Here is a 27,139-nt window from a genome sequence, read left to right on the forward strand (position 1 = left end):
GAGAATGCTCCTACCCCAGACAACAGTAGTACACATTGGTATTTCCTGAGCCATCACTGTGTGAAGAGCTCTATACTAAGCACCTGAAAGAGTACAGTACAACCCAGGACTTAGCACATAGTAAGCACTTAATAAATGCCATAAGAAAAAAACAGAATTGGTAGGCACATTCCCTTCCCACAACAGGCCCACAGTCCAGAGGGGGAGGCTGACACTACTATAAATAAACTATAGATATGTACATAAGTGCTGCTGGACTGAGGGTGGGGTGAATACCAAATGCCCAAAGGGTACAGATCCAAGTGTGCAATTGTGGTATTTGTTAAGCTCTGTGCCAAGCTCTGTGGTAGTTACAAGATAATCATGTCTCACATGGGGCTCACAGTCTAAGTAGGAGGGAGAACAGATATTGACTCTCCATTTTGCAGGTGAAAGAATTGAGGCACAGAGAAGTCAAGTGACTTGTCCAAGGTCACACACAGCAGGTATGTGGCAGAGTCAGGTTTAGAACCCAGGTCCTCTGACTTCCAGGCCCGGGCTCTTTCTGCTAGGCCATATTGCTTCCCATAAGTGGACAGTATTAGTAATAAGAGTAGTAGTTGCAGTAGTAATAGTAGTAGCATTTATTAGGGGAGGTAGCAGAAGTCAGAGGACTGGGGTTCAAGTCCAAGCTCTACCACCAGCTTGCTGTGGGACCCTGAGCAAGTCACTTGACCTCTCAGTATCTCAGTTTCCCCTCTGCAAAATGGGGATAATACCTGTCTTTCTAAACCTACTTCCCAGGGTTATTGGGAGGGCAAAAATCAGATAATTAACCAGAGAGGCGCTTGGGGAATAAAAGTGCAATGCAAAATCAAGGTACTGTTTATTGAGCACCCACTTGGTGCTGTACATTGCAAAGTGCACAATAACAAAATGACATGTTCCCTGCCCACAAGGATCTTACACCCTAATGGGGGAGATAAACATAAAAATATTTACAACTAGACTAGTCAAAATGAAGAAATTGAACAGACATAAGCGTGAGTGCTAAGGATGTTGCAAATGAGTTCATACCTTAGTGTTTTGAATGGTGCTTGAGACATAGTAAGCACTTAATAAATACCATTATTCATATTATTAATAATAATGAGGGTTAGAGTTGGCTGAAGGTACGATATGACTCAGGGTGATTGGAGATTAATCGGAAAAGGTTCAGTGGAGGAGATGGGATGTTAGGAGAAATTTGAATGTGGGGAGAGCTGTGGTCTGTTTGCTGTGGGGAGGGAGAGAGTTCCAACCCAGGGGAATGGCAGAAAAAAAGGAAATGGAGGCAGAAGAGTCAAGACTGATAAGGCTAGGCTTGGGAGGAATGAAGACAGTGAGTTGGGGAATAGCAGGTGAAGAGAGCAGATGGGTAAGGTGGGGCCAGATGGTGGAGAGCCTTGAAGTTGATGAGGAGGAGGTTTAGTTTGATGCAGGGAGACACAGGAAACCAGCAGAGGGTTTTTTGAGGAGCGGGAAGATGTGGGCTGAACGATGCCTCAGGAAAATGGCAGAGCAGCACAGTGGCTTCTGTTCGGCTGCTTGAGAAAGGTAGAACACAGCCAAGTATTACTGAATTTACATTGGGGGGTCTTGAGAAAGAAAGGAGGACTCGATGTTCAGGCTGTGTAGCCCCCTGCCTCCAGGCCTCCCACACATTCCCCAATGAAAGCACGAGGCAGTAGGGGGGCTTGGGTTGACAACAACAGGGGTGTCCTGGCTCAAGCTGTCCGACCCTGAAAGACTTAGAGGAGGCAGGCAGCATCTGGACCATTGCCCATCCCAGCTGGTCTGGCTGTTCCAGCTGCAAGGACAGGAAAAGCAGGAGGCCCTAGTGTGCCTGGAAGGGTACCTGGGGCCGGTTAGGGGTGGGGGGTGGGAGGGTCGGTCAGGGGGTAGGGATGACCAAGCCAGACACCATCTGCCTTCCTTCCCCACTCCATCAGCCTCGGCGGAGTCCAAACCAATTTGTCACAGAGCCTAGCCAGGAAGGCAGCCAGCCCTCAGCCCATGGGCTTATCTCACCCTACAGATGGGGGCACCCCTTGCCTTAACACAACGTCCACTACTCAGCTCGGCGAGGAAGCATGAACAGGGGCTGCAGTCAGGCTAAGAGGAGCCCCAGACAACCAAGGGATTTTCCAATGAGGGCAGACCCACTAAGGGAACTGGGAGAAAAAGAAGGGGCTGGGGATTGGGTGGAGGTGTGTGGTGGTGGGTAGAGAGTGGGGATTCACTCCCTCATTCTCCTTCAGCGACTCCAGCTAGACTGGCCTGAGCCCCCAATCTGCTGATACTTCTCAGCACTGTCACTTCCTCTCTGCCCCCTCAACCCACCCCTAATCCTGGCCCTAACCCCCCACATCAGTTCCCAAGCCATCCCATTCCCGGCTCGGCCCCATGGTCCATCCAACCCAGGCCTCTGACCCCAACAGTGGCAGCATGATGCTTGGAACCTCCTCACAGTTCCTCCCTTCCTGATTAGGGGCTGACCATCCAACAACCCTAACTTTCCCCTCTGCACCCCAAACTCTCCCTCTAGTTACCCAGCACGGACTGTCCATCCATGGATCTAGCTAAACCCTTCTTGATTCTACTGATACTTTCAACTTTACAGCTCCCTGTGGGAATAAATTCCACCTGTTTACTCCTCATTGGTGTGGAAGAGTTTCCTCTTGTTTGTTCTAAATGTACTTCCCTCCAGCTTCAGTGGATGCCCCCTCATTCTGCTGGTGAGGGATTGGAGGAACAGCAATTCCAAGTTCACCCTGCCCACTACCATCATGATTCAGTAAACTTCAATCCTCTCCCCTTTCAGCCTACACCTTTCTGGTCTGAAAAGTATTTCCTCTCTGCCTTCATCCACCCCCTTGACCATCTTGGTTACCTATCCCCGGACCATCTCCTCTCACCTGGATTTCTGTAATGGCCTCCTGGGTGGCCTCTCTGCTCCCAGTCCCTCCCTGTGTGAATCCGCCCTAGAACCAGGGGAAACAAGAGACCTGATACCTGTGATTCCCGGCCAACACACTCTGCTCCCCCTTTCCCCAGCCAGGCCACACCCCCAAAATGGCTCCGAGAAAGTTGGACAGATCTTCTCCATGAGTAGGACTAAACCCTCATTACCTCTACTCCCTCTCCTTTCTGTGTCACCCTTGCACTTGGATTTGTATCCTTTATTCACCCTTCCTTCAGCCCCACAGAATTTATGTCTACATCCATAGTTTATATTTTAATGTTTGCCTTCCTCTATATGTCCACATCCATAATTTATTTTAATGTCTGCCTCCCTCTATAGACTGTAAACTTCTTGTGGACAGGGAACATGTCTTCCAACTCTGTTATATTGTGCTTTCCCAAGCGCTTAGTACAGTACTCTGAACACATAAGTGCTCAAGAAATATGATTTACTAATGTTCCCCACCCACCAGCCTGTCCACCAAAAGACTCTCTCTGCCTTTAGGAGATGTGGGAGACCAGGGCAGTGATTACAGAAGTGGGAAAAAAGGGAGGAGTGGGGAGAAAGTGGGGCAAAGGGAGAAAAGTCGAGGGCAGTAATCACAGGCTCCACGCTGGGGATTTAACAAGGTCTCTGAAATTAGCCCAGTTGGCTCAGGGTTCAGAGGAGTGTTAACTGTGGTGTGGGGAGACAGTTTAGTTACTCCAGTATGAGGTGAGGATCTGGGGCTCTGGAAGGAACCAGATGAGGGGTGCTATCAGGGATCAGAGTCTGTAGATTGCATGGGAATTGGTGGAGTCACAGTGACACCCTGACACATACCTCACCCCAGGTGCCCCTGAGCAGGGTGGGAGAGGTTAGGATTTTCTATCTGCCCTTTCCTCTCCATCCAAACTGCTACCATGTTAATCCAATCACTTATCCTATCCCACCTGGATTACTGTATCAGCTCCTTGCTGACCTCCCAGTCTCCTGTCTCTCCCCACTCCAATCCATGTTGCCAGGATAATTATTCTACAAAAACATTCAGGCCATGTTTCCCCTCTCCTCAATAACTTCCACTGGTCGCCCATCCACCTCCGCATCAGACACCCTTCACCATTGGCTTTAAAGCACTCAATCACCTTGCCCCCTCCTACCTCACCTTGCTACTCTCCTACTACAACCCAGCCTACACCTTTCACTCCACTAGTGCTAACATTCTCATCTACCTCTCTCTCGTCTATCTCATCACCAACCTCTCACCCACGTCCTGCCTCTGGTCTGGAATGCCTTCCCTCCTCATAACCAACAGACAATTACTCTCCCCACCTTCAAAGCCTTACTGAAGGCTTTGAAGCCTTCACATCTCCAAGAGGCCTTCCCTGACTAAGCCCTTCTTCTCCAATCTCCTCTTCTCCCACTCCCTTCTGCGTTGCTCTGACTTGTTCCCTTTATTCATCCCCCCTTCCAGCCCCACAGCACTATATGCATGTATCTGTAATTTATTTATATTAATGTCTGTCTCCCCCTCCAGATTGCAAGCCTGTTGTGGGCAGGGAGTGTGACTGCTATATTCTTATATTGTAGTCACCCAAGTTCTTAGCACAGAGTAAGTGCTCAATATATACGATTGACCAACTGGCTGACTTTCTGCAACCTAGAGCTTCATTGCACCCATCACCTTCATAGCCTCACTGTGACTGACTGCTGTGTCTGAGGGACAGGGCCCTTGTCTAATTCCGTCCCAGCACTGAGTACAATGTTCTGCAGACAGTAAGCACTTAATAGGTACTATTACTACTTGGTTGGGCAGAGTTCTAGACGCAAACAGCCAAGCAGACTTTTTGGCTGAATTTGTTGCCCTAGAACAAAAATCGGTACCACACTTCATACAAAATGCCATGCTGGTGAACAGAGTGGGAAATGGGGGCCCAGCATGGATAAACCACTGGTCCAAGATCACACAGCATGAAATGACTAGATCCCAGTCCTTTCTAATCCAAGACAATTTGGAACATCAAATTCAGTGGGGGTGGGTCCTCCTGGGATGGAAGATGGAGAGGGTCAGAATGTGGGGTAAATCAATAGGAAAAGCCCATTACTGAGAAAAACAGTGAGTTGAATGGTAGAAAATGGAAGGCTGATTTTTGCTGTTACTGTTTGTTTGTTTTTATGGCATTTAAGTGCTTACCATATGTCAAGCACCGTTCTAAGCACTGTGGGGTGGCGTGGTGGGGGAGGTTAGATATAAGAATTAGGCTGGATACAGTCCCCTGTCCCACATGGGACTCACAGTCTAAGTAGGAAGGAGAACAGGTATTAAATCCCCATTGTATAGATGAAGGAACTAAGGCACAGAGAAGTGGTGACTTGCCTGAGGTCACAGCAGGCAAGTGGAGGAGCCAGGATTAGAATCAAGTCCTCTGGCTCCCAGACCTGTGCTTTATCCACTAGTCTCATTTCTGGGGCCTGAAAAGAACACGGAGGGTGAGAGTGGTAGGGGTCTCCATGAAATCCTGACAGTTGGAGCAAGCCTTACCTTCTTTCCCCCAAGCAGCTCTGAGTGGCTGGTGCTTATCCTCAGGCCCTAGGCAAGAAGATGAGATCAGGCTAATATAGTCTGACAGGGCTGAGCCAGCATCACCTGGAGGGGAGCCCCTCTTCCTCCCATCTCATCCCATGCAATTGAGGAGCTGCAAAGGGCAGCTGATGTATCAGTAGAGGGTAGGGACCCCAGTGGACGGGGCACTTGGATTCTGAGATCTGAACAAGAAATTCACTTCCTGCCTTTCGGAGAGGGATGTGGGGGTGTGGAGGGAGGGTTGAGGTGGGCTGTTGGGAGGAGGTGAGAACACGGCAGACCTGGAAGGATCCAAGCGATCTAACTCAGCCCTGGCTCATCCTCCGGGGCTTGGGAAGCCCAGCCCAAGTTCAGCTAAAACCAGACTCACCCCCTGAGGCAGCCACCCCTCCCCCAGCTCCCCCAGCATCATGTTCTCCCACACACATAACCAGCTGTGGGCTCTCAGCTGCTTAGCACCCTCAGGACAGGAGTTGAAACCCTGGATGTCCCCTTCCTACCCCATGATCCACCTACCCAGACACTTTTATGGCCCAGGGTCAAAGGTCACTGGCATCCAACGATAAATCTTCTACAGAATTTCAGCAACTCTGGGACCAGCGTTGGATGGCACTTAAACAAATAGCTTCCAACAGCAATTGATGATGTGAAACACCTGGGGAGGGCACAATGGTATGGAGGGGATGAAGACCACCCTGCAAACAAAATACACTGCCTGGTTCCACCATCAGAGGCCATTCAGACAGGGAAAGTATTTTCTGGTGGTCTTTACAGGAGAGTAACATTTTATTTGTGGGTGAAACTGTTCCTTGTAGTGTCTGGGTTATTTTGTGGCAGGGTAATAATGCTTGAGACCCATTATAAAAGTCCTTGAAATCAACAGAATGAATTACCCAATATTCCTGTGAGGTACATTGTTCCATATTTACTTATTCTTGGTTGAGATCTATTTCACTCTCAGGCTTCTGGCCCCAACAAGCACTAACAGAACATTAACCTCTTGTTGCCCTTGGTCAGGCTGAGTCAGGCCGATATATCACCAGTATATCAAACTGAAGGATTAGAAAGCTTTTCATTCCCTTTCATGGCTTGTACCTTTCTCCTTTTTCTTTCAATTTACCCATAATAATAATAATAATGGTATTTGTTAAGAGCTTACAGTGTGTCAGGCACTGTACTAAGTTGAATCAATCACTAGTACTTCTTGTGTGCTTACTCTACGCAGAGCATGGTACTATGCTTTTGGGAAAGTACAGTACAACAGTTGTAGAAACATTCCCTGCCCACAACCAATTTATCTGAGGAAAAGGAGATCTGAAAGAGTTAACAAAACTGTCAAGAGGAGTGTGTTCTACTTCAGGTCAACATGTTCTGGAAATTTATTCAGGTGGTGGAGGGGAAAGCACCTTTCCAGGTTCCCTCCGCCTTACCTCCAGGGCACTGGCTGTATCTGCAGCACATATGTGTAACCGCCGCCACCCCCCCCCCCCCACACACACAGATACACTGAGAGGCAACGGGGCGTAGTGGATAGAGCATGGGCCTGGGAGTCAGAAGGACCTGGGTCTAATTCCAGCTCTGCCACTTGTCTGCTGTGTGACCTTAGGCAAGTCATTTAACATCTCTGTGCCTCAGTTACCTCATTTGTAAAATGGGGATAAGAGTGTGAGCCCCATGAGGGACAGGCACTGTGTCCAACCTGATTAACTTGTATCTACCCCAGTGCTTAGAAGAGTGCTTGGCATATAGGAAGTGCTTAGCAAATACCACAATTATTACTTTCTGGAGCTGCCAAGTCAGAAGCTTGAGCAGTGGTAAACCAGGGAGGCCGGGTCCTGGGTGCAATCTGGGTGTGATCCCTGTGTAAAAATAATAATAATAATAACATTTATTAAGCACTTACTATGTGCAAAGCACTATTCTAAGCACTGGGGGATACAAGGTAATCAGGTTGTCCCATGGGGGGCTCACAGGCTTCATCCCCATTTTACAGATGAGGGAACTGAGGCCCAGAGAAGTGAAGTGACTTGTCCAAAGTCACATAGCTGACAATTGGCGGAGCCAGGATTTGAACTCATGACCTCTGACTTGGAAGCCCAGGCATTTTCCACTGACTCACGCTGATCCCTGGATGTCTGGCTTGGGTTTTTCCAGCACCTCTGGTATTTGTTAATCACCCCCTAGGGGCCAAGAATTGTACTAATCAATGGGGTAGATACAAGCTAATCAAGATGGACACGGTCCATGTCCCACACAGAGTTCACAGTCTTCATCCCCATTTGACAGATGAGGTAACTGAGGTACAGAGACATTAACTGAGGCACAGAGACATTAGGTAAATTGCCCAAGGTCTCAAAGCAGACTAGTGGCAAAGCCAGGATTAGATCCCAGGTTCTCAGACTCCAAGGGCCAGCCTCTTTCCACTAAAGCATGCTGCTTCATTCATGCATTCATTCATTCAATCATATTTATTGAGCACTTACTGTGTGCAGAGCACTGTACTAAGTGATTGGGAAGTACAAGTTGGCAACATATAGAGGTGGTCCCTACCCAACAAGGAGCTCACAGTCTAGAAGAGGGAGACAGACAACAAAACAAAACATGTGGACAGGTGTCAAGTCATCAGAACAAATAGAATTAAAGCTAAATGCACATCATTAACAAAATAAATAAAATAGTAAATATGTACAAGTAAAATAGAGTAATAGATCTGTACAAACATATATACAGGTGCTGTGGGGAGGGGAAGGAGCTAGGGTGGGGGGGATGGAAAAGCATCAGCCTCATCCTCATTGTACATACAGGGCACAGGCAGCACAACCCTTGTCTCCCCATCCTCTGGTATATAGGAATCTGTTCAATGACCTGTTAGAGAAGCAATTAATCAATCCATCAAGAGTACTTACTGAGGGCTTACTGTATCTAGAACACTGAACTAAGCTCTTTGGAGAGTATAAATATAATAGACTGGGCAGACCTTGTAGACTTTCAAAGCCTTATTAAAAACATATCTCCTCCAAGAGGCCTTCCCTGACTAAGCCCTTTTTTCTTTTTCTTCCACTCCCTTCTGAGTCACCTCACTTGTTCCCTTTATTCATTTGTCCCTCCCAGTCCCGCTGCACTTATGTACATAACTCTAATTTTATTTATATTAATGTCCATATCCCGCTCTAGTCTCTAAGCTTGTTGGGTGCAGAGAATGTCTGTTATAGTCATATTGCATTCTCCCAAGCACTTAGTATAGTGCTCTGCACACAGTAAGCATGCAATAAATGATTGAGTAACTTATGGTAAACCCAGAAGGAACTTACAGTCTAGTGGGAGAGACAGACATTAAAATAAAGGGAAAGCAGCAAAGTATAAGGATATATACACAATTATTGTGTGTTTGTTGTGGGGGGAGTATTCAAATGATCATAGGGTATATGGGCTCAAGTGCATAAGGGATGTAGAAGGGAGGGAAAATAGGGTGGGGAGATGAGTCGTTAGTCAGGGAAGGCTTCCTGGAGGAGATATGATTTTAGTAGGGCTTTGACAAGGGGAAGAGCAGTGGTCTGCAAACTCCTCTAGTGTCCTCTGAAACAAGGTATTTAACCTCTTTTCTGTCAATATCCATAAACCTAGCCCCACACTTTCCCAGACTTCACAATCTTATGGACCCAGTTTCATTTAGCAAATCACTAAATTAATTATATTTATTGAGTGATCACTATGTGCAGAGTACTGTACTAAGCACTTGGGAGAGTACAATACAAGGATCTTACTCTTTATGAAAACAAGGAATATAAATTTCTAGAACCTGATAAGCTGCCCAACATACTTATTGATATTTCTGATGACATTGAAGCTACTGATCTTCAGAGGATTTCTAGGAGTAGGAGGAAATAATATCTCTTAAATGGGTATAAGATTCTCACCCATTTGGAAGTGATTCCCAAGTAAAGACTTAATGCTCCTTCAGAAAATCCTTAGAACTCTAAATCCTGATTTCTTAATCTGGTTCTTGGGAGCCCTTCACCCCTCTGTTCTCTGGTTTATATAAATTAATGGAAAGATTTCTTAATCTGAAGAGTTGGAGGTCAGCATTTTTCCCTACATGCCTCCTTCCACTGCAGTGTCTCAGGGTTTGAAGAGTGTTTGTGAACAAACATGGCCGTTTATATGGACTTCAAAACAAGGTAACCTGAGTAAATAGCAGGTGACTCAAAGACTTGGAGAGCTAATATTTAGCAAGCTCTTGTGCTCCCAACTTTCAAAATATTTGCCCCTAGAAATAATCTGTGAATGACTTTGTTAAGGAGAAGTCAAAGTGAACAATATCCACACCCAGATTCTGAATCTGAAATTCTCACCAAAGCTGCCTAATTTTTTGGATGAAACAATTAACTTTGAATTTGATAAGTCAAGGTTTATGAAAACATATGTGAAATCTAACTCTATTATCCTGTTTGCTCTAGAACAGTCCTGCATTTTGTGGACTGTTGTTCTTAAATTTTTGAATAGCACTAATATTCCCAAATTGACATTGTTCGGGCTGAATGAATGAGCGTAGCTTGCATTGATCTTCTGGACTTTAACTACTTGGAGTTTCATATCTGAGCCAGAGTGTGCCTCAGTGTATGCTTACAGAGTTCCAGCATTCTTGGGCTTCAAGTGTAATGATGATGATAATAATAATAATAATAATGATAGTGATAGTCATTAAGTAGGTATTATATGCCTTGGCACTGTACTAAGTACAGGAGAACATATAACCTAATCAGATTGGATGCATTTTCTGTCCCACGTGGAGCTTGCTGTCTAAGCAGAAGGGAGAATAGGTATTGAGTTCCATTTTCCAGATTAGGGAACTGAGGCACCAAGAAGTTACGTGACTTGCTCAAGGTCCACTTTACTTCCTTTCCAAACTCCTAGAATGAGTCATCTACACCTGCTGCAGCAAATTCCTCAATGCCAACTCTCTCCTTGACCCCCTCCAATCTGGCTTCTGTCTCCTATGCTCCACCGAAACTGCCCTCTCAAGGGTCACCAATGACCTCTTTCTCGCCAAATCCAACGGCTCCTACTCTATCCTAATCCTCCTCAACCTCTCAGCTGCGTTCAACACTGTGGACCACTCCCTTCTTCTCAACACGCTATCCAACCTTGGCTTCACAGACACCGTCCTCTCCTGGTTTTACCCCTATGTCTCCGGCCATTCATTCTCAGTCTTCATTGTGGGCTCCTCCTCCCCCTCCCATCCCCTTACTGTAGGGGTTCATCAAGGGTCAGTTCTTGGTCCCCTTCTTCTCTATCTACATGCACTTCCTTGGTGAACTCATTCATTCCCACGGCTTCAACTATCACCTCTATGCTGATAACACCCGAATCTACATCTCTGCCCCTGCTCTCTCTCCCTCCCTTCAGGCTCGGGTCTCCTCCTGCCTTCAGGAAATCTCCATTTGGATGTCTGCCTGCCATCTAAAACTCAATATGTCCAAGACTGAACTCCTTATCTTCCCTCCCAAACCCTGCCCTCTCCCTGACTTTCCCATCACTGTAGATGGCACTACCATCCTTCCTGTCTCACAAGCCTGCAACCTTGGTGTCATCCTCGACTCCGCTCACTCGTTCACGCCTCACATCCAATCCGTCACCAAAACCTGCTGGTCTCACCTCTGCAACATCGCCAAGATCTGCCCTTTCCTCTCCATCCAAACCGCTACCTTGCTGGTTCAATCTCTCATCCTATCCCGACTGGATTACTGCATCAGCCTCCTCTCTGATCTCCCATCCTCCTGTCTCTCCCCACTTCAATCTATACTTTACGCTGCTGCCCAGATCATCTTTGTGCAGAAATGCTCTGGACATGTTACTCCCCTCCTCAAAAATCTCCAGTGGCTGTCTTTCAACCTATGCATCAAGCAAAAACTCCTCATTCTCGGCTTCAAGGCTCTCCATCACCTCGCCCCCTCCTACCTCACCTCCCTTCTCTCCTTCTACAGCCCAGTCTGCTCCCTCTGCTCCTCTGCTGCTAACCTCCTCACTGTGCCTTGTTCTCGCCTGTCCCACCGTCGACCCCCAGCCCATGTCCTTCCCCTGGCCTGGAATGCCCTCCCTCCACACATCCACCAAGCTAGCTCTCTTCCTCCCTTCAAAGGCCTACATCATCATCATCATCATCATCAATCGTATTTATTGAGCACTTACTATGTGCAGAGCACTGTACTAAGCACTTGGGAAGTACAAATTGGCAACATATAGAGACAGTCCCTACCCAACAGTGGGCTCACAGTCTAAAAAGCTCACCTCCTCCAAGAGGCTTTCCCAGACTGAGCCCCCTTTTTCCTCTCCTCCTCCCTATCCCCCCCACCCTACCTCCTTCCCCTCCCCACAGCACCTGCATATATGTTTGTACAGATTTATTACTCTATTTATTTTACTTGTACATATTTACTATTCTATTTATTTTGCTAATGATGTACATTTAGCTTTGATTCTATTTGTTCTGATGACTTAACACCCGTCCACATGTTTTGTTTTGTTGTCTGTCTCCCCTTTCTAGACTGTGAGCCCATTGTTAGGTAAGGACCATCTCTATATGTTGCCAACTTGTACTTCCCAATCGCTTAGTACAGTGCTCTGCACACAGTAAGCACTCAATAAATATGATTGAATGAATGAATGCTGTAATGCCAACCTACTCATTGTACCTCAATCTGGTCTATCTTATCTCCAACCTCTACCCCAGAAGGTCCTCCATCTTCATATATGACAATTACTGTCCCCACTTTCAAAGCCTTACTGCAAGCGCATCTCCTCCAGGATGCCTTACCTGATTAAGCCCTCCTCTCCCACTCCCTTCTGTGTTGCCCTTGCACTTGGATTTGCTCCCTTTATTCACCCCTCCCTCAGTCCCATGACACTTATGTATGTATCTGCAATTTATTTATATTAATGTCTGTCTCCTCCTCTAGATTGCATGCTCATTGTGAGAAGGGAATGTGTCTACCAACTCTGTTATATTTTTATATTGTACTCTCTCAACCATTTGGTACAGTGCTCTGCATACAGGAAGTGCTCAATAAATATGATTGATTGATTGAAAGGTCATACAACAGACTAGTGGCGGAGCCTGGATTAGAACCCAGATCCTCAAGATGTCCTCTGAATGCTGGAATATTTTAAACTCACACTTCCTTCTCACCCATATAAAGCCCTTGCTCTACTTGTTGTTGAGAGTAAAGAGACAGGGCTTCAAGGTTGAGGTAAGAATCACTTTGTCTTGGTTATCAACTGAATTAATATTGCCAGCATATTTAGAACAGTGTCTGGCACATAGTAAGCACTTAACAAATACCATAATTGTTATTTCTATTTAAGGTGCATCAGGTTGTAATTCATATGACTACCATTCAAATTGGACTAAATGAAAATCATTTGGATCAAGGGGAGACTACATGCTGCCAAATCTTGAGCTTTATGAAAGCTGTCTTTCAAAGAAAAGTCTTTAGAAATGATTCAAGAGGTTCAATAGGAAACAACAATATTTGATTCCTCTTTAAATACATGCATATTTTGATCATTCAAGTTAAATGAAGCAGAGGTTTTCCTGCTTATATAAGTGTTGGCAAAATGTGCAAGAGAGAAACAAAGATTCATTACTAGATAATGAAGGCCCACAAATTTGAAGAGACTGAATTGATAAAAATTGAAAACAAATTCTTGTTTAGTTTGGGAAATTTCAGATGACACACTTGACTATTCTCCTCTGTTGTCACTGCCAGATTTGAGATCCACATCTTTTAAATAACAGTGGTTACTCTTTTCTCACCAGCCAGAGTCCACGCACATCGGCTCAGGGATGTGGCAAATTTATTACTAGGTTGTTGTTGTTTTTTGTGTTGAATTTATGTGCTTACTTTGTACTAAAGATATTTTGCATTAAATATAATCAGATTGTACCCAATCTCTGTCTCACATGAGTTTACAATCCTAGAGTGAGGGAGAACAGGTCTTTTTCCCCATTTTACTTACAGACCCCAGTAAATCCAGGAGATTTAAAGTGAAAACATTATATAGTTCCAGACTAGAACTAAAATTAGCCTTGCTGTATTTAGGGCAACTAAAGGAAAATAGGGTTTTACGAGATCCATCTAGGATCTAATTGCGAAGAATGTGCAGACCCCAATCATGTCTGAACCAGATGATGATAATAATAATAACAACAATAATAATAACAATAATATTTGTTAAGTGCTTATCACATACCAAGTACTGTACTAGATACTGGGGTAATAACTATGGCATGTGTTAAGTGCTTAGTATGTGCCAGGCATTGAACTAAATGCTGGGGTGGAAACAAGCAAATCATGTAGATAAAAAATAATCAGGTCCCATATGGGGCTCTCAGTCTAAGTAGGAAGGAGAACAGGTACTGAATCCCCATTTTGCAGATGAGGGAACTGAAGCACAGAGAAGTTAAATGACTTACCCAAGGTCACACAGCAGACAACTGGTGGAACCCAAATTATAATCCAGGTCCTCAGACTCCCCAGCCCATGCTTTTTCCATTAGGCCATGCTGCTTCTCACCCAATGAATCAGTGGTATTTATTGAGAACTTACTTATTAGACATTCAGGAGAAAACAGTGCAGTAGAGGTGGTCGACCAGTTCCCTGCCTCAAATGAGATCACAGTCTAGAACCCACACATGAATGTTTAATTAGTACCACAAATTGGAAAAGATAACAACAGAAAATACAAGTCAAATTTTTCAAGATAATATGCATAGCCCTGAGATCCAAGACTGTCACGACCAAGCTGATTATCAAAAACTAAATATTAGATGTCATAGCCATGCCAGTGCCTTAAGCTTTATTTGGGAAAAAAATGGACCAATCAAAAAATAATCATGGAATTAACTCAATCTAGCTTCACTTTTCCCCCGGGTATTGCTTAGGCTGAGAGACAGATTATACTATTATACTACTGACTTCTCTGTCCTCGGATTTCTCATCTGTAAAGTGTGAATTCAATACCTGTCCACCCTCCTATTTGGACTGTGAACCTCCTGTGGGACAGGACCGTGTCCACCTGATTAATTTGCATTTATCCCTGCAATTAGATCAGTGTTTGACTCATAGTAAGCACTTATACCATAATTTTTAAAAAAAAATCTTCTGATTGGGTCTCAGGACATTGAGTAAGCAGATGCGGCAGCACAGCTAAGCTAAAAGGATCTGCCTTTTCTTAACTCTTCTCATGGGATAATATTTAGCTCCTCCCCTAAGGGAGATGGGCCTTCACACTATTGGGAGGGGAGTTGGTCAGACCTCAACATGCATCTTGGAGGTTGCAGGCAACTCTTCCTTCCCTGGAATAATTCTGTTTGGCCTCCTTAGGATTTCAAATCATCTTGCTCTCTAACGTTTGCAGTGAGGGAACTGAGGTGCAGAGAGATTACAAGATTTCCCCAAAGTATTTCAGCAGGCCATTAATAGAATCAGAACAAGAACCTGGGCTTTCTGATTTGCAGACTCATGCTCTTCCCACGAGGCTACAAGGCCTCTCACCACCACAGCAGCCAATGTCAGGATTGGGCTCAAGGAAGCCTAAAAAACAGGGCCAGGAAGGGACTTTGAGAACTTGAGAAAGGCACATCTGGGACAAGGGTCAGAGCTACTGAAGCTGAGAACCTAGAATAGGAAAGGAAAAAGCTAAATGTCATCATCAATAGTATTTATTGAGCACTTATTGTGTGCAGAACACTGTGCTAAACATTTGAGAGAGGACAATGCCACAGATGAAACAGAGAAGGAAACTTCCAAACGTGTAAAGAGAGGAGAGGAAGGAAAGATTATGTTCCTCACAATTCCTTCGTGGGTGTCAGCAATTAGTGGTGATATTGTCTAGACAGGATTTAAAAGGGGACTCCTATTTTCATGCAAATTTTTTGAGATTCATAAGCCTCTGTGACTACTGTCCTCTAGACTTGATGTGGGCAGAGAATGTGTCCATTTATTGTTACACTGTACTCTCCAGTGCTTAGTACAGTACTTTGCACACAGTTAGCACTCAATAAAGGATTGACTGACTGACTGATTCACGGTTAGTTATAGTTGCCACCTAAACCTTGATATTTTTGCAGTCTGGTTCCATGGGTTTGGGGGGCCACCACACAGGCACTCGTCATATTCCAGTCTTTGATGTGGCATCAGCCTCCTCACTAATCGCCTTGCTTTTAGTTTCTCCCATCTCCACAGCATTTCTCACTTTGCCACCCAGATCACTTTTCTAAAATGTCATTCTGTACTCATCTCCACAATCTTCAAAAACTTAATTGGTTATCCATTCCCCTTGGCATTAAGCAGAAACTCCTCACCATCAACTATAGAGTCCTTCAAATGTTCTCTCCCTCTAACTTACCCACACACTTTTCACACTACACCCCAACTCACACTATTTAACCCACTCGAGTTAATCTACTCAATGTGCCTTATTCTCATCTCCCCACCTCTGAACTCTTGCTTATACCCTGTTCCTTGCCTATAATACCCTCCTCCTTAAAATCCACCTGACCACAGCTTTCTCCTTCAAAATCCTTCATAAATCAAGCCTTTCCCAGGAGGTCCCCTGGCTAAATTTGTTTTCTCACTGGGTTATAGCCTTCCCATCTTCCACTTCACCACTTTTATGCCAACTATTTACTGTTTTACGCATAACCAACTGAAGTATTAATTGAATCAAGTCTGTAAAGGGCATACACAACCTAGCTCTACAGTACACATTCATAAACATTATCCACTTTTCCTTCTTCATCCTAACTGTAAACAATTTTAGTTCCTGTTCCTCAAGACAGATTATGAAATACTTGAGGGCAGGGTTCACGTCCACTTCACCATACTCTCCCAAACACTTAGAACAGTGTGTTGTTCACAATAAGTGCTCTATGCATTCTATTCACTGATTAATTGTTAGCCAAAATTCGCAATCCTTTTGGTATGTGCACCAGCTCAAGGTTACAGGCTTGCTCAGGGTGCAAAACATTTTCAGTTGAACCCAGCAAATGACGACTAAGAGCTCCTGAACATGATGAGTGAGTCATCCTCCTGGGCAGTGAAAGGCAGGAGAAACTCTGACTAGATGCCATGTTAGAGAGAATCCAGCTAAACAGTCTGGTTATCAAAGCCACTCATAAATGGCTAGTCATTAGGGAGATAACATGGAACTGCTTTCATTGCCAGCATCCTGGGGCTGGTTGGCTGGGTACCAATCAATCAATCATATTCACTGAGTGCTTACTGTGTGCAAAGCGCCATACTAAGTGCTTGGGAAAGTACAAATAACAGAGTCAGTAGACACAGTCCCTTGCCCACAACGAGCTTACCATCTAGAGGGGGAGACAAACATACATTCTGGAAATGCACATAAGTGCTGTGGGGCTGAGGGAGGGGTGAATAAAGTGTACAAATCCAAGTGCAAGGGTGAGGGAGACTTCTACCAGATTAGGTGACCCTTCCAAAGCACTTCATAGAAAGCACTAGGAAATTCCTAAGTCCTTCTCACAGGAGTTTATTTCCCAAACCACCTCACTAAAGGAAAACAAAAAGCATGAAATCAGAGAACTAGCTGATTCTTCCCTTCTGGACTGTAAGTTTGATGAGAGCAGGGAACACGCCTATCAACCTTGTTGGATTGTACTTGCCTAAGAGCTTAGTGCTGTGCTCTGCACACAGTAAGACTCAATAAATGTCATTGATTGATTCCAAGTGTAGTGTGCATTGACCTATGGTGATGGCCAAAGAAATTGCTTATATGCATTGTTTCCCCCTCAGACCATTTTTCATTCTAACACCCTCTTTCCTTGCCACAGGCTTTTTCCCATCAAAGAGAAACCACTGAACACTCTATGTAAAAATATTCAAGTTAGTGAATAAAGGTCCCTTGAGCAACAACAAAATAAAGATATTTCTTTTGCCCCCTCCACAACCACGGTGGGGCAAAATTCCTTTATAAAAAATGTGTTTAATAGATGAAGTAATAAAGACTTCAATAGTTCAGCTACAATATTTGCCAAACAACCCACTTTAATATGCTAATCCACCAAATGAAAATTCACCATGCAGGCCACAGATTTGTCTGAGAGATGCACTTACAAATTTCACCATCATCAATCAGTACTAAAAACTAGGCAGGGCAATCTTGACAATTTCTGCCTGGAATGTCCAGGATTTCCTGAAAGGTTCTATTCTCAACTCCTTTCATTTTAGTTTCCAAGTGTATGGTCCCAATTTAGAGACTAAAATTCACCAGCTGCAGGCTCCTTTCACCCCTCCTCCACTCATATGGAAAAGTGGGGTCAGTGTCACTCACTTAAAACATGAGACAATTATATGTTTTTCCTGACACCCTCTTCCAGAAAACAGGACAGGGTAGTGAGAGACAATCCTATATATATGCACAGGAAACTTAGCAAGCTTATTCATAACCAAAGTATTTCTTTCCAGATCAAACCTTCTGAAGAGAAACCATTAAGTCTCAAATACTCCTTTTTCCTTAGGATTTAATTTCTTCTGATCAGTAGTCCTTGTCTTCAACAATATATTACTCTCTTACCCTATCTAGCTGTGTTTACTACTTGCTTTTATAGAATTTCATGGCTGATCCAATATGCCCTCCTCTTCTTTGTTTCAGATTTCTCCAGAGTGCCTCACTCACTTGCCAACTTGTACTTCCCAAGTGCTTAGTACACTGCTGTGCACACAGTAAGCACTCAATGAATACGAATGAATGAACGAATAAATCCTATGCATTTCATTTGCCTTTTATCCTCCTTGAGACTGATTGGTATTTACAGCAGCTGGGCAATAGCCTTTCACTTGGTTAGTTCTGTTTGTTGCAGTGATCCTAATAAAGACACTTCAGCCTCACATTTTTTTTTTCAACACGAAAGACAAATTTACTCTTTTCCTTCGTTTCAGAAAAGTGAGGCCCAGAGATGTTATAGTTTGTCCAAGGCATACTGAAGGCCAGCTGTAGAGCCACTCCTTTGACCCCCAAGCCCATGCTTTTTCCACTGGTCACTCAGTTTTCAATGTTTCCCCAAAATAACTACTTCATGATGTGTTAACATCCTGCATTATGAAATTATTGACCTCAAAATGCTGACTAGGGAAAAAAGGGCTATTTAAACCTACAGAGAATAAAACCCTTGTCTCGAACCAGGGCTTTCTGAGGGTCCATGGCTTTCATGATTACATCAACTGGTTGCCCTGCAGAATAATAATAATAATAATAATAGTGGTATTTGTTAAGCGCTTACTATGTGCAAAGCACTGTTCTAAGCGCTGGGGGGATACAAGGTGATCAGGTTGTCCCGCGTGGGGCTCACAGTCATCATCCCCATTTTACAGATGAGGGAACTGAGGCTCGGAGAAGTGAAGTGACTTGCCCAAGGTCACACAGCAGACGTGTGGCGGAGCCAGGATTCGAACCCAAGACCTCTGACTCCAAAGCCCGGGCTCCTTCCACTGAGCCACACTGCTTCAGGGGGTGGGGGTTGAGCAGATGGGATAAGGCCACATACCCTTTTGCTGTTCTCTGCCAGTCTTTCTGACTTCCAGGACTGTGCTCTATCCACTAAGCCATCCTGCTTCTCCTTGAGGGTAGGGATTATGTCTACCAACTCTATTATATTGTACTCTCCCAAGTGCTTAATACAAAGCCTTTCACATACTCAAGGCTCAAAAAATATCATTGATTGATTTATCTGAGCAGAATGTGAACTTGTAGGCCAGACCAGACCTAGACCTCAGTTAGTTCCCTCACCTGCCATTTTGTCAGCCTACCACCATTCAAGCGCTTAGTACAGTGCTCTGCACACAGTAAGTGCTCAATAAATACGATTGAATGAATGAATGAATGCCAGGGATCTTCACTCCCCGCAAGCAATTTGCCTAGGGTAATGTTGTAGGCTGACAAAGCAGTCAGAGCTCTGTGCTGTCTGTCGGAGGGGGGTCTCACTCTCTCTCTTTTTCTTCTCTATTCTCTTCTCTCTTTTTTCTCTTCCCTCTCTCTTTTTTCTCTTCCCTCTCTCTTTTTTCTCTTCCCTCTCTCTTTTTCTTCTCTTCCCTCTCCTTTTTTCTTCTCTTTCCCTCTCCTTTTTTTCTTCTCTTCCCCTCTCCTTTTTTTCTTTTCTTCCCCTCTCTTTTTTCTTCTCTTCCCCTCTTCTTTTTTTCTTCTCTTCCCCTCTCTTTTTTTTCTTCGCTTCCTCTCCGCTTTTTTTTCTTCTCTTACCCTCTCCTTTTTTTTTCTTCTCTTCCCCTCTCCTTTCTTTCACTGTCTCTTTCTCTCTCAGCACCCCCTGACCCAAGCAGGGGGGCAGAGCAAGAGTGCCCTGAGACCTGACCAGGTGTATCCTTAGGACCCAGGAAGAAGCCTCTAATACAATGTGGTGTATTAAGCGCTTACTAAAGTCCAGGATATCCATCATTTATTTATATTCTATCTCCCCCTCTAGTCTGTAAACTCCGTGGGGGCAGGGAGTATGTCTACTATGTTTTATTGTAGAGAGCGTGGCTCAGTGGAAATAGCATGGGATTTGGAGTCAGAGATCATGGGTTTGAATCCCGGCTCTGCCAATTGCCAGCTGTGTGACTTTGGGCGAGTCACTTAGCTTCTCTGTGCCTCAGTTACCTCTTCTGTAAAATGTGGATTAAGACTGTGAGCCCCACTTGGGACAACCTGATCACCTTGTAACCTCCCCAGCACTTAGAACAGTGCTTTGCACATAGTAAGCACTTAATAAATGCCATCATCATTATTATTATTATTATTGTAATAGTAATAATAATTGGGGTATTTGTAAAGTACTTACCATGTGTCAGGCCCTGCCCCAAGCTCTGGGGTAGATTCAAGGACATCGGATTGGATCCGGTGACTGTCCCACACAGGGCCCATGGTCCCCATCCCCATTTTACAGATGAGGCAGCTGAGGCCCAAAGAAGTTGTGACCTGCCCAAGGTCACACAGCAGACAAATGGCAGAGCTGGGATTAATTAATTGTCACCTTTGTTAAAGCACCCCCAATGTGCCAGGCAGCATACCAAGCCCTGCGGGGGTGGGACACGGAGGGTGGGGGACACACAAGCTTAGCAGGTTGGACACACTCCCTGGCCCACATTGGCTTACTGTCTTAATCTCCATTTTGCAGATGAGGTAACTAAGGCACAGAGAACGGAAGTGACTTGCCCAAGGTCACAAAAACAGACAAATGGTGGAGCTGGGGTTAGAACCCATGACCTTGCTTAGTACAGTGCCTGGCACAGAATAAGCACTTAGCAAATACCATAATTATTATTCTGACTCCCAGGCCCATGCCATGGAATTGTCACCCAATGGAGATACCGTAGGTAGGCATATACAATTGCCCTAAAGTAGACAATTCAAAATATAGAACTGCATACCCATGCACAGAGAGCTTAGGTGTACACGTGTGTGCACGCACACACACACACACACACAAATATACTTGTGCCCCAGATATCCCCCTACCTGTAACTTTATTTTAATGTCTACCTCCCCCAGTAGAATGTAAGACCCTTGAGGGCAGGGATCGCATCTCCCAGCTTTGTTGAACCCTTCCAAGCACTTGGTAATGTTGTCTGTGTAAAATAAACTCTCAACTATCATCTCTACGCTGATGACACCCAGATCTACATCTCTGCCCCTGCTCCCTCCCTCTCCCTCCAGGCTCGCATCTCCTCCTGCCTTCAGGACATCTCTATCTGGATGTCTGCCCGCCACCTAAAACTCAACATGTCCAAGACTGAACTCCTTGTCTTCCCTCCCAAACCCTGCCCTCTCCCTGACTTTTCCATCACTGTTGACGGCACTACCATCTCCCATCTCACAAGCCCAAAAACTTGGTGTCATCCTCGACTCCGCTCTCTCATTCACCCCTCACATCCAAGCCATCACCAAAACCTGCCGGTCTCAGCTCCACAACATTGCCAAGATCCACCCTTTCCTCTCCATCCAAACCACTACCCTGCTCGTTCAAGCTCTCATCCTATCCCGTCTGGACTACTGTATCAGCCTTCTCTCTGATCTCCCATTCTCGTGTCTCTCCCCACTTCAATCCATACTTCATGCTGCTGCCCAGATTGTCTTTGTCTAGAAACGCTCTGGGCATGTTCCTCCCCTCCTCAAAAATCTCCAGTGGCTACCAATCAATCTGCGCATCAGGTAGAAACTCCTCACCCTTGGCTTCAAGGCTCTCCATCACCTCGCCCCCTCCTACCTCACCTCCCTTCTCTCCTTCTACAGCCCAGCCCGCACCCTCCGCTCCTCTGCCGCTAATCTCACCGTGTCTCATTCTTGCCTGTCCCACCGTCGACCCCCGGCCCACATCATCCCCCTGGCCTGGAATGCCCTCCCTCTGCCCATCCGCCAAGCTAGCTCTCTTCCCCCCTTCACCCTACTGAGAGCTCATCTCCTCCAGGAGGCCTTCCCAGACTGAGCCCCTTCCTTCCTCTCCCCCTCATCCCCCTCTCCATCCCCCCATCTAACCTCCTTCCATTCCCCACAGCACCTGTATATATGTATATATGTTTGTACATATTTATTACTCTATTTATTTATTTATTTTACTTGTACATATCTATTCTATTTATTTTATTTTCTTAGTATGTTTGGTTTTGTTCTCTGTCTTCCCCTTTTAGACTGTGAGCCCACTGTTGGGTAGGGACTGTCTGTATATGTTGCCAACTTGTACTTCCCAAGTGCTTAGTACAGTGCTCTGCACACAGTAAGCACTCAATAAATATGATTGATTGATTGATTATTCTTTCATTAAATCATATTTATTGAATGCTTACTGTGTGCAGAGTACTGTACTAAGTGCTTGGAAAAGTACAATGCAGTAATAGACAATCCCTGTCCACAACAAGCTCACAGCCTAGAGGAGGGGGGGAGGCAGCCATCAATACAAATAAACAGACATCAGTGTAAGTAAATAAAATGTCAGCTGTATACTTAAGTGCCTTGGGGCTGGAGAGGGGGGAAGAGCAAAGGGAGTAAGTCAGGGTGATGCACAAGGGAACGGGAGATGAGGAAAAGTGAGGCATAGTCTAGGAAGTCCTCCTGGATGAGATGTGCCTTCAGTAAGGCTTTGAAGGGGGGAGTAATTCTCTGGAAGATTTGAGGAGGGAGGGCATTCCAGGGGCCAGGGTTCAGCGGCAAGACAGGTGAACAGGAGGCATAGTGAGAAGGTTAGCACCAGAAGATCAAAGTGTGTGGACTAGGTTGTAGAAGGACAGAAGCAAGTTGAGGTAGGACGGGGCAAGGTGATGGAGCGCTTTAAAGCCCAAGGGTTAGAAGTTTTCATCTGATACACAGGTGGATAGGCAACTACTGGAGATTTTTAAGGAGGGGGGTGATGTGTCCTGAACGTTTCTGTAGAAAGATAATCCGGGCGGTGGAGTGACGAATAGACTGGAGTGAGGAGAGGTAAGAGGTTGGGAGGTTAGAAAGGAGGCTGATGTAGTAATCGAGATTAATCTCCCATGTGCCCTTTTCAGCAGTGTCCAGCCTGCCAAGCCAAACCATCCTCCTCTAGTTAACAAGGCAGGGAGAGGAGAGAGAGAACAGAAATCTGTTGCAAAACGAGCTGGCTCCCATACCCTCCCACATAATCATCATCATCATCATCAATTGTATTTATCGAGCGCTTACTGTGTGCAGAGCACTGTACTAAGTGCTTGGGAAATACAAGTTGGCAACATATAGAGACAGTCCCTACCCAACAGTGGGCTCACAGTCTAAAAGAAATAATAAATGTGGTGGCATAGAGAAGCAGTGTGGTTTAGTGGAAAGAATATGGGCTTTGTGGATTCTAATCCCAGCTCTGCCACTTGTCTGCTGTGTGACCTTGGGAAAGCCACTTAACTTCTCTGTGCCTCCATGACCTCATTTGTAAAATGGGGATTAAGACTGTGAGCCCCATGTGGGACATGGACTAGGTCCAACTTAATTATCTTGTTATCTATCCCAGGGCTTAATATGGTCCCTGGCACATAATAAAGTGCTTAACAAAGACCATAAAAAAGAAGGGAGAACAGGTATTGAATCCCCATCCTACAGATTAAGAAACTGAGGCACAGAGGGGATAAATCAGTTTACACAGCCGGCAAGTGGCAGAGGCAGGATTGGAACCCAGCTCTTCTGACTCCCAGATCATCACTCTCTCCACTAGGTGGCCTGCCATTCTGCTGTCACTGACAGCAATGGCCTCCCTCAGTTGAATTCTCAGCCTTCTGAGTTCCAGGGGTGGACAGAACAAGGCCTTGGGGCCCCGGTGGGGGGACAAAACTGGGCCACAGGACCCCTGAGGGACAGAACCAGGCCTCAGAGCTTCTTTTCATTCATTCATTCATTCATTCATTCAATCATATTTATTGAGCACTTACTGGGTACAGAGCACTGTACTAAGCGCTTGGGAAGCACAAGTTGGCAACATATAGAGATGGTCCCTACCCAACAGCGGGCTTACAGTCTAGAAGGGGGAGACAGACAACAAAACAAAACATATTAACAAAATAAAATAAATAGAATAAATATGTACAAACAAAATAGAGTAATTAATACATACAAACATATATACATATATACAGGTGCTGTGGGGAGGGGAAGGAGGTAAGGTGGGGGGGATGGGGAGGGGGAGGAGGGGAAGAGGAAGGAGGGGGCTCAGTCTGGGAAGGCCTCCTGGAGGAGGTGAGCTCTCAGTAGGGCTTTGAAGGGAGGAAGAGAGCTAGCTTGGCGGATGTGCGGAGGGAGGGCATTCCAGGCCAGGGGGATGACGTGGGCCGGGGGTCGACGGCGGCACAGGCAAGAACGAGGCACGGTGAGGAGATTTGCGGAAGAGGAGCGGAGGGTGCGGGCTGGGCTGTAGAAGGAGAGAAGGGAGGTGAGGTAGGAGGGGGTGAGGTGATGGAGAGTCTTGAAGCTGAGGGTGAGGAGTTTCTGCCTGATGCACAGATTGATTGGTAGCCACTGGAGATTTTTGAGGAGGGGAGTAACATGCCCAGAGCATTTCTGGACAAAGACAATCCAGGCAGCAGCATGAAGTATGGATTGAAGTGGGGAGAGACACGAGGATGGGAGATCAGAGAGAAGGCTGATGCAGTAGTCCAGACGAGATAGGATGAGAGCTTGAACGAGGAGGGTAGAGGTTTGGATGGAGAGGAAAGGGCGGATCTTGGCAATGTTGCGGAGCTGAGACCGTCAGGTTTTGGTGACGGCTTGGATGTGAGGGGTGAATGAGAGAGCGGAGTAGAGGACGACACCAAGTTTGCAGGCTTGTGAGACGGGAAGGATGGTAGTGCCATCAACAGTGATGGGAAAGTCAGGGAGAGGGCAGGGTTTGGGAGGGAAGACAAGGAGTTCAGTCTTGGACATGTTGAGTTTTAGGTGGCGGGCAGACATCCAGATGGAGATATCTTGAAGGGAGGAGGAGATGGTAGCCTGGAGGGAGGGGGAGAGAGCAGGGGCAGAGATGTAGATTTGGGTGTCATCAGCGTAGAGATGATAGTTGAAGCTGTGGGAGTGAATGAGGTCACCAAGGGAGTGAGTGTAGATCAAGAACAGAAGGGGACCAAGCACTAAACCTTGGGGAACCTCCACAGTAAGGGGATGAGAGGGGGAGGAGGAGCCTGCAAAAGAGACTGAGAATGAACGACCGGAGAGATAAGAGGAGAACCAGGAGAGGACGGAGTCTGTGAAGCCAAGGTTGGATAGTGTGTTGAGGAGAAGGTGGTGCTCCACAGTGTCGAAGGCAGCTGAGAGGTCGAGAAGGATTAGGATAGAGTAGGAGCCATTGGATTTGGAAAGCAGGAGGTCATTGGTGACCTTTGAGAGGGCAGTTTCCGTGGAATGTAGCGGACAGAAGCCAGACTGGAGGGGGTCGAGGAGAGAGTTGGTGTTGAGGAATTCGAGGTAGCGCGTGTAGACGACTCGTTCAAGGAGTTTGGAAAGGAATGGTAGAAGGGATATGGGGCGATAACTAGAAGGTGAGGTGGGGTCAAGAGAGGGTTTTTTTAGGATGGGAGAGACATGGGCATGTTTGAAGGCAGACGGGAAGGAACCAGTGGAGAGTGAGCAGTTGAAGATGGAAGTTTAGGAGGGGAGAAGGGATGGAGCGAGAGATTTCATGAGATGAGAGGGAATGGGGTCAGAAGCACAGGTGGCTGGAGTAGCACTGGAGAGGAGGGAGGAGAGCTCCTCTGGGGATACTGCTGGGAAGGATGGGAGAGTAGCAGAGAGTGTTCAGAGCCGGGAGGTTGGAGAAGGTGGGGGGTGACTTTAGGGAGGTCGGACCTGATGGATTTAATTTTGTTAATGAAGTAGGAGGCCAGATCGTTGGGGGTGAGGGAAGGAGGAGGGGGAGGAACCAGGGGACTGAGAAGGGAGTTGAATGTACGGAAGAGCTGACGGGGATGATGGGCATGGGTGTCAATAAGGGAGGAGATATAGTTTTGTCTGGCAGAGGAGAGGGCTGAGTTAAGGCAGGAAAGGATAAACTTGAAGTGAACAAGGTTGGCATGGTGTTTAGACTTTCGCCAGCAGCGTTGGGCAGCTCAAGCATAAGTGCTCATACACAAGTGCTGTGGAGCTCACTTCTAGACTGTGAGCCCGTCTTCTAGACTGTGAGCCCATTGTTGGGTAGGGACCACCTCTATACGTTGCCGACTAGTACTTCCCAAGTGCTTAGTACAGTGCTCTGCACACAGTAAGCGCTCAATAAATATGACAATGAATGAATGAGGGGAAGAGGTTAGGGCAGAGGCGGGGGGCGGGCAATGGAGAGAGGAGGAGGAGGAGAGGATAAGTTGGGGGTGCTTAGTCTGGGAAGGCCTCCTAGAGGAGTTGAGCTCTCACTAGGATTTAAAGGGAGGAAGAGAGCTAGTTTGGTGGATGTGTGGAGGGAGGGCATTCCAGGCCAAGAGGTAGGACATGGGCTGGGGGTCGATGGTGGGACAGGCAAGAACGAGGCACAGTGAGGAGGCTAGCGGCAGAGGAGTGGAGTGTGCGGGCTGGGCTGTAGAAGGAGAGAAGGGAGGTGAGGTAGGATGGGGCGAAGTGATGGAGAGCTTTGAAGCTGACAGTGAGGAGTTTTTGCTTTATGTGAAGGTTGACAGGCAACCACTGGAGATTTTTGAGGAGGGGAGTGACATGCCCAGAGCATTTCTGTACAAAGATAATCCGGGCAGCAGAGTGAAGAATAGACTGAAGCGGGGAAGAGACAGGAGGACGGGAGATCAGAAAGGATGCTGATGCACTAATCCAGTCAGGATAGGATGAGAGATTGAATCAACAAGGTAGCTGTTTGAATGGGGAGGAAAGGGCGGATCTTGGCGATGTTATCTTGGGATCTACCTACACTAGGCAGGTAGATATTCATGTAAAACCAAAGCCAGAAGATTATTTATTTTAATAATGTCATTGTATGGGCAGCCCCAAATTAGGAATGGGGGTGAGGCAAGGAGTTTTCTAAACCATCACCTGCAACCTCCGCTCCTCCACCGCTAATCTCCTCACTGTACCTCGTTCTTGCC

This window comes from Tachyglossus aculeatus, chromosome 5 (assembly GCF_015852505.1).
Source record: "Tachyglossus aculeatus isolate mTacAcu1 chromosome 5, mTacAcu1.pri, whole genome shotgun sequence".
NCBI lineage: Eukaryota > Metazoa > Chordata > Mammalia > Monotremata > Tachyglossidae > Tachyglossus > Tachyglossus aculeatus.